The sequence below is a fragment of the Bison bison genome, unplaced genomic scaffold (assembly GCF_000754665.1).
Source record: "Bison bison bison isolate TAMUID 2011002044 unplaced genomic scaffold, Bison_UMD1.0 scf7180017864134, whole genome shotgun sequence".
NCBI classification, from domain to species: Eukaryota; Metazoa; Chordata; class Mammalia; order Artiodactyla; family Bovidae; genus Bison; species Bison bison.
Genome location: NW_011494706.1, coordinates 7,807,480 through 7,815,330, shown reverse-complemented (window position 1 = coordinate 7,815,330; position 7,851 = coordinate 7,807,480).

Here is a 7,851-nt window from a genome sequence, read left to right as displayed (position 1 = left end):
AGAGTTGACTCATTTGAAAAGACCCTGATGCTGGGAAAGATTGAGGGCAGGAAAAGGGGACGACAGAGGATGAGATGGTTGGATGGCATCACTGACTCGATGGACATAGGTTTGGGTAGACTCCAGGAGTTGGTGATGGACAGGGAGACCTGGCATGCTGTAGTTCATGGGTTCACAGAGAATTGGACATGACTGAGGGACTGAACTGAACTGTTCAATGAATCTTAAATCTAGTCCAGTGAGCACAATTTCACATCATAAGCCAAACATAGTACTGGTCAAGAAGAACACTTACATAAATGATGGAGTGAAAACCTTTAAGATAATGGTTAACAAATAAGAAATAATTTTCTAGGAAATTCTAGAAAAGAAATGCAGAATATATGCAGCTTGAGCATATTTTCCTTTAACCCTTTCCCAGAAATAAATTAATTGAAAAAGTAACTGTCAAGTGTCATCTAGAGTCAGAGACAATGAAACGCCACCTCTAAGAATAACCATGAGTGGCAAAGTCCCTGGAGGGATTTGAGGAGCCAAACAAGTTTATTTCGCATCATTTAATGCCAGCAAACTAAACATGAACACTAAAGTGTGAAAGAAAATTCTTAAGCTGATTTCAAATCATAGGCATATGTTTGGCTGGAAAAACACATTGAGGAACAAACACTTCAAAGGAAAATCCTTTAGAAATGGAATCACTGGCACTAGACCCACAGCCTGTTAAATTGTTTGACCAAAAAGACTGCTTCAAGAATCCGCAGCTCTTTACTCCTATAACCAAAGCAGGAATATTTGGAAGCAGTCCTGAAACCATAACTTGACTTGCGACACAATCCCTTTTCCATAACTCTGGCCAAACAGTCTAACTCTCTAAGGAACTAAGAAGCAAGCAGCCTCTTGTTCTTGATGTATCCAAGTAGAAAGGAGTTCCCAGATGTAATTGTGATACAAATAGCATGCAAAACTACTCCACAGAGGCAACACTAGCTTTGACAGTCATTGTATTACCAGTTTTGTTATTTTCTTGTAGGCTCATTTATACCTCACCTTTCAGATGAGTCTGTATTTGTGTGTGTACATATACCCACATATGTATAACAAACACTTCAATTCAGGACTTAAAATCAGTGACAACTTTTAAACCACTTGAGGGAAAGTTTGAGGAAATTTTGTCTTTCTTTTGTTCCACAAAGTACACATGTAATTCTCTATGTTTATGGAATAAGCTTAGATGGAAGAAGGCAAATAGTAGAGGATCAGAATAAATTCTCATCCAGACAGTCTTAGTTGGAATATAAATTATAGTTTTGGACATAAATTATACATAGAAAAACCATTATTTACATATATGCATATTTCTGGGTGTTTATATTCTTCATAAAATGAGTATAAGAGGGGACAATTCTCATATCCTTAGGTGGCAGCAACATTGAAAGCATTTAGTAATAAATAATCTTCAGAAGTTTTTTAGAACCAATTGTTTTCCAGTAGGAGATCCAACCAGCCCATTCTGAAGAAGATCAGCCCTGGGATTTCTTTGGAAGGAATGATGCTAAAGCTGAAACTCCAGTACTTTGGCCACTTCATGCGAAGAGTTGACTCATTGGAGAAGACTCTGATGCTGGGAGGGATTGGGGGCAGGAGGAGAAGGGGATGACAGAGGATGAGATGGCTGGATGGCATCACTGACTCGATGGACGTGAGTCTCAGTGAACCCTGGGAGTTGGTGATGGACAGGGAGGCCTGGCGTGCTGCGATTCATGGGGTCGCAAAGAGTTGGACACGCCTGAGCAACTGATCTGATCTGATGTGTATTAAGTTCTCCTTTCATTCAGCTATGAATTAGGAAATGTACACCCCACCAAGAAAAGTTTTCCATGATGCTAAGTAGCTTCACTATTATCTTCTACACAAAAGCACATGGCGTTTCCTATTTTACTTTCCACCAGATTGTGAGAGGAAGTTTTCTCCTTCTACAGCTCACATGAGTGTTCATTCATCCAGACTGCTCTGCTTTCTGCCTTGCTCTCTGGCAGGTCTCAGACCTGAAGAAATTTAAGGCATCAAAAACTTGAGATAAGAACTTCTGGGAGTCAAACAGCCTCACCCCTGGTGTTCAGAAGCACTAGTATTTTGGGGGGCCAAAAACAGCATAGGAAAGGGGATACCAACAATGGATGCACTGCATGCCAGAAGAGAAAAGCCCCTTCAAAACAACTGTTTACATAAAGCACAATGAGACTCCCTCACTACCATTACCATCACCTTCCAAAGACTGTCTCTTGATGTTCGCTTATTACTCAAAACTGCAATCACTGTCTTGGAATTCATCATTCTTTTCCCTACCTGGATAATATCTAAAGGGCTATCATGACAGGACCTCTTTCTGAACCCAGTTAGATAGCATGAGAGGTGGTTCTACTTCTGCCAAAAGAGCTGAAGAGCAAAGGGGAATAATTCAGGGGTTATATAAGACATTTGTAACCCAGGTTTGCTCTGACTTTCCATTCTCAAGACTAGACAATGTAAAGTGACACAAACTTTAGCTATTCTCATTATACTCCTAGGTTATCACATCTCGGTCACCATCAGTGGCATGTCTCAGCAATAGTTGTAAAAATGTAAACCTCTCTGACTTTTGCTTTTCAGAATTTTTGAAACTAAAAAGCAACTTACTCTAGAAAGAATGAAGATAAAGACCAAATGGCAAATGAAATAAGCTATGTGACAGATACTTTCTTCAGCTTAACATTAATGTCTTTGTCTTCTTTACTAAACTTCAAAGATCTCACATGTCCCTTCTTCCTTGCCCAATCCTTTTCCATCACCCTACCCTACCCTCAAGTTGGAATAAATCCTGTCCTTCGTTATGTTCCCATAACATTTTGCTCAAATGCTGATCACATCCTGCTCTAGCTGTGCCATAACTGCATGTGTGTGTGACCCCCCTGTGCGTGGTAAGTCGCTTCAGTCGTGTCTGACTCTTTGTGACCCTTTGGACTACAGCCCACCAGGCTGCTCTGTCCACGGGATTCTCCAGGCAAGAACACTGGACTGGGTTGCCATGCCCTCCTCCAGGGGATCTTCCTGATGCAGATATCGAACCCACGTCTCTTACATCTCCTGCACTGGCAGCCCCAGGTTCTTTTCCACTAGCACCACTTGGGAAGCCCCTGATCTCCCTCACTGGAGAGCAAACTGGTTGAGATCAGAGAATAGGTTTCATTTTCCAATTTTTCTTGCCAATGTAAGAAATAAATATTTATTCGAAATGTTTATTTCAAATGTTGCCATTTGAAATAAATGCTTGTTGGATTAAAATCATATGAAGATAACTAAAAGTCCTGAAAATAGTTGAATCCCTATTGCCTATATAGGATATTTATTATGAAGTTTAAAAATGTCCACATGTAAAGTCTGTAGCAAAAATTGTGAGAGTAACAAATGAATCAGGAGAATGACAGATTAGAAATTGCTTTCTTTTTCCTTAGGAAGGACACACTATCATATTTAGAAGCCAATATAAACATCCTGTTATCCATGTGAATGACAATCTATTAACATCGGACTGCATGGAGCCTTTCTGAAGTAAATGGGTACAAATATAGAGAAAGAGTTTAGAGCAAGGGTTCAAAATAAGGACTCTGAACTTAAAAGGTCTCCCTACGGCTAACATGGGGAATACTTGAGCAACAAAATAAATAAATACAGTAATAGATAAAACCCATAGAATAAAATAAGAAGTCATGTAGTCTCTGTTGATATAAATAATGACAGCACTTTCTTGCAATGACATTCCACTAATAATTGTAGAAAAAATGGTGGGAAAATCACCATACAGCAAACACCACTGTTACAACTGTTTCAGGCAACTATCATTAACAGATGCTAAAATGCAAGGCAAGAGTATGATGAGAAATAGAAAATTTGTCTCAAAATGTAATTTGACAGCAAAGAATGAGATTTCTTTAACAAATAAAACTCTACCTTCAGTGAGTGGTCCTGTAATATTGCCTTGAAAGACTGTGTTTACTCACTCTTGTTTGGTACACTTTTTTAAACTACACTTTCAAATGTCAAAGGCAAAAATGGTGTATTTTCAAATCTGGCAGATACCATATTTACCAAATGATCAAACATCACCAGTGATAGGCAAATCAAAATCCTATATCTCTGATATGATTTACAACCCAAATTGAAGGCCATTCAATGAAATAATTGGCCAATACTCTTAAAAAGTGTCATGAGCTTTAAAGACCAAAAAAAAAAGGGTATCAGGAACTTCCTAGATTGAAGGAAACACTATAACTAAATGCTTGAGTGAGTTTGACTGTTAGATTCTTCGTATAAGTGGTTATCCTGCAGCATTTATCTTTCTGTGTCTGGTTTATTTCACTCAGCCTAATATCCTCCAGTTTCATCTATGTTATTGCAAATGGGAGGATTTCCTTCTTTCTCATGGCAGAATAACATGTGTACATGGCCGGTAGAAATATCAACAGCCTCAGATATGCAGATGATACTACTCTCATGGCTGAAGAGGAACTAAAGAGCCTCCTAATGAATGTGAAAGAGAAGAGTGAAAAAGTTGGCTTAAAACTCAACATTCAAAAAACTAAGATCATGGCATCCAGTCCCATCACTTTATGCCAAATAGAAGGGGGAAAAGTGTTGTTTTCTTAGGCTCCAAAATCACTGTAGATGGTGACTGCAGCCATGAAATTAAAAGATGTTTACTCCTTGTAAGGAAAGATATGACAAACCTAGACAGTATATTAAAAGGCAAAGATGTCACTTTCCAACAGAAGTCTGTCTAGCCAAAGCTATGGTTTTTCCAATAGTCATGTGTGGATGTGAGAGCTGAACCATAAAGAAGGCTGAGAGCTGAAGAATTGATGTTTTCAAATTGTGGTGTTGGAGAAGACTCTTGAAGAATTCCCTGGACTGCAAGGAGATCAAACCAGCCAACTGAAAGGAAATCAGTCCTGAATATTCATTGGAAGGACTGATGCTGAAGCAGAAGCTCCAATACTTTGGCCAACCTGATGCAAAGAGCCAACTCAGGAAAAACCCTGATGCTGGGAAAGACTGAAGGCAAAAGGAGAAGGGAGAAGCAGAGAATGAGATGGTTAGCTAGCATCACCAACTCAATGGACATGAATTTGAGCAAACTGTGGGAGACAACGAAGGACAAGGAAGCCTGGCGTGCTGCAGTTCACGGGGTCTCAAAGAGTGGAACATGACTTAGTGACTGAACAACAACGACGGTGTGTACACACACACAAACACACCACATTCTCTTTATCTATTCCCGTAGTCGATAGAGTTAAGTTGCTGCCACATCTTGGCTATTGCGAATCATGCTGCAATGAACATGGGAATATAGATACCTGTTGGAGATACTGATTTCATTTCTTTAGGATATATACATATAAGTGGGATTGTTGGATCAAATGATAGCTCTATTTTTTAGTTTTTTTGAGGGCTCTGCACACTATATTCCAGAGTGATGGCACTAACTTATATTCCCACCAATAGTGTACAAGGATTCCTTTTTCTCTGCATCCTTGCCAACATTTGTTATCTCTTGTCTTTTTTGATAAAGCCATTCTAACAATTATGAGGTGATATTTCATTGTGGTTTTGATTTGCATTTCCCTGATCAGCAATATTGAACACTTTTTTACCTGCAAGCCACTTGGGAAAATGTCTATTCACTTCCTATGCCCAATTTTTAATTGTCTATTTGGTTTTTTGGTATTGAATTGTGTGAGTTCCTTATATTTTTTGGATAGTAACTCCTTATCAGATAGATAGTTTGCAAATACTTTTTCCCACTCAAATGGTTACATTTTTATCTATTTTATTTTTTGATTGTTTCTTTTGCTGTGCAGTTTTTTAGTTTGATGTAGTCCAAACTGTCTACTTTTGTTTTTGTTGCCAATATTTTTTGTGTCACATCCAAGAACTCATTACCAAGACCAATGTCAAGCAACACTTTCACCTATGTTACCTTCTAGTTTTATGCTTTTGAGGCTTATGTTTATGTCTTTAATTCACCTTGAGTTAATGTTTGTGTATTTTGTAAAATAAGGATTCGATTCCATTTTCTGCATGTGGATGTCCAATTTTCCTAACACCATTTATTGAAGAGACTCTCCTTTTCCCATTGTGTATTCTTGGCACCCTTATTAAGATAAGTTGATAATATACGCCTGGGTTTATTCCTGGGCTCTCAATTCTTTATTTTTTAATTCTTATTTTTATTTGGAGGATAACTGCGTTACAATGCTGTGTTGGCTTCTGCCACACAACAAAGTGAATCAGCCGTAAGTACACATATGGCCTTTCCCTTTGGAACCCCCCTCCACTCCCCACCCCTTCCACCCCTCTAGGTTGTCACAGCACACTAGGTTGAGCTCCCTGTGTTATACAGTAACCTCCTACTAGCTATCTGTGTAATCTACGGTAACGCATATGTTTCAACGCTACTTTTTCAATTTGTCCCACCCTCTCCGTGCGGAGAAGGCAATGGCACCCCACTCCAGTACTCTTGCCTGGAAAATCCCACGGACGGAGGAGCCTGGTAGGCTGCAGTCCATGGGGTTGCTAAGAGTCGGACACGACTGAGCGACTTCACTTCACTTCACTCCATGCCCCACCGTGTCCCAAACCTGTTTTCTATGTCTGCGTCTCTATTCCTGGCCTGCAAATAGGTTCATCAGGACCATTTTTCTAGATTCCATGTATATGCTTTAATATGCAATGTTTGTTTTTTTCTCTTTCTGACTTACTTCACTTTCAGTAATACTGGGCTCTCAATTATTAATGACTTCATGCTTTTCCAAAAAGTCAGCCTCCCCTCAAAAGTTATTCAGATATGCTAACAGATTTAAAAAAAAATTTCACAGCCTTCCAAAAATAATAAGTGAATTATTGAAATAAGTAGATATTTTCCCCAGGAAAAGCACTTTGAAGTAACCATATTTTACATATATAGATTATGAATTAAGTTTTTCAAAACTCAGAATTTAGACATTTTGTATCTCGGTTGTAAACAGTAAACTTTATGAACCAGATGAACAGCAGTTTCTGCCTTTTTGTACTGACAGCATACAATTGCTGTTCTTTATTTGATTTGAAGATACATAATGAAACCTAAACATTTTCAAACAAATATTTCTTTTTATGTTTCAATACATTTAGTGTTTTGTTTTTGTTCTTTTTGTTTTGAGTTTTGTTATTGTTTTGTCTTGTTTTGCTTTGCCTCTAAAAAGTGTGCAGTACCTATCTGGCTCGATGGCAGGACTCTGAAATTTCACAAAACCTGAGGTGAAAATAGCAATCCTGAACTAAGACTCCAATAACACAGGATTATAAAAAGTCTGGTATTATTTCAAGTCAGGATTTTCTTCTATATCCAATTTCACCCAAAGTCAAGTATTAGTCAGTCTTCACCTTTCATACAGCAGAAAGGCGATTTGATTAATATGATTTCTTTGTAGAAAAATCTAAGAAGATTAAGGCACAGTGATAAAGGTAAAGCATGCCCTCTCTCCACGACATTCCTCAGCACTATACAGAGGTCTGCGGATCTTGCCAGTCATTAGACTGTTCACGCTAGCTGCATGAGGAAGAGGAAAAAATCTATCATTGGGGAGAACTTCCATTTTCTCTCACATTTTAGTTTCCATCTCATGAACAGGTCAACAAATCTGGAGGTTGGTACTGATTTCACTCTAACTAAGCAAGAAAGTGCATCTTTCAAGCAAATATTTGCAGATCATTTTCCCCCCATCCACCCCACCCTTGCTTTGGGGGTTATGTTTTGTGATAGTCTCAAAGGAAAAA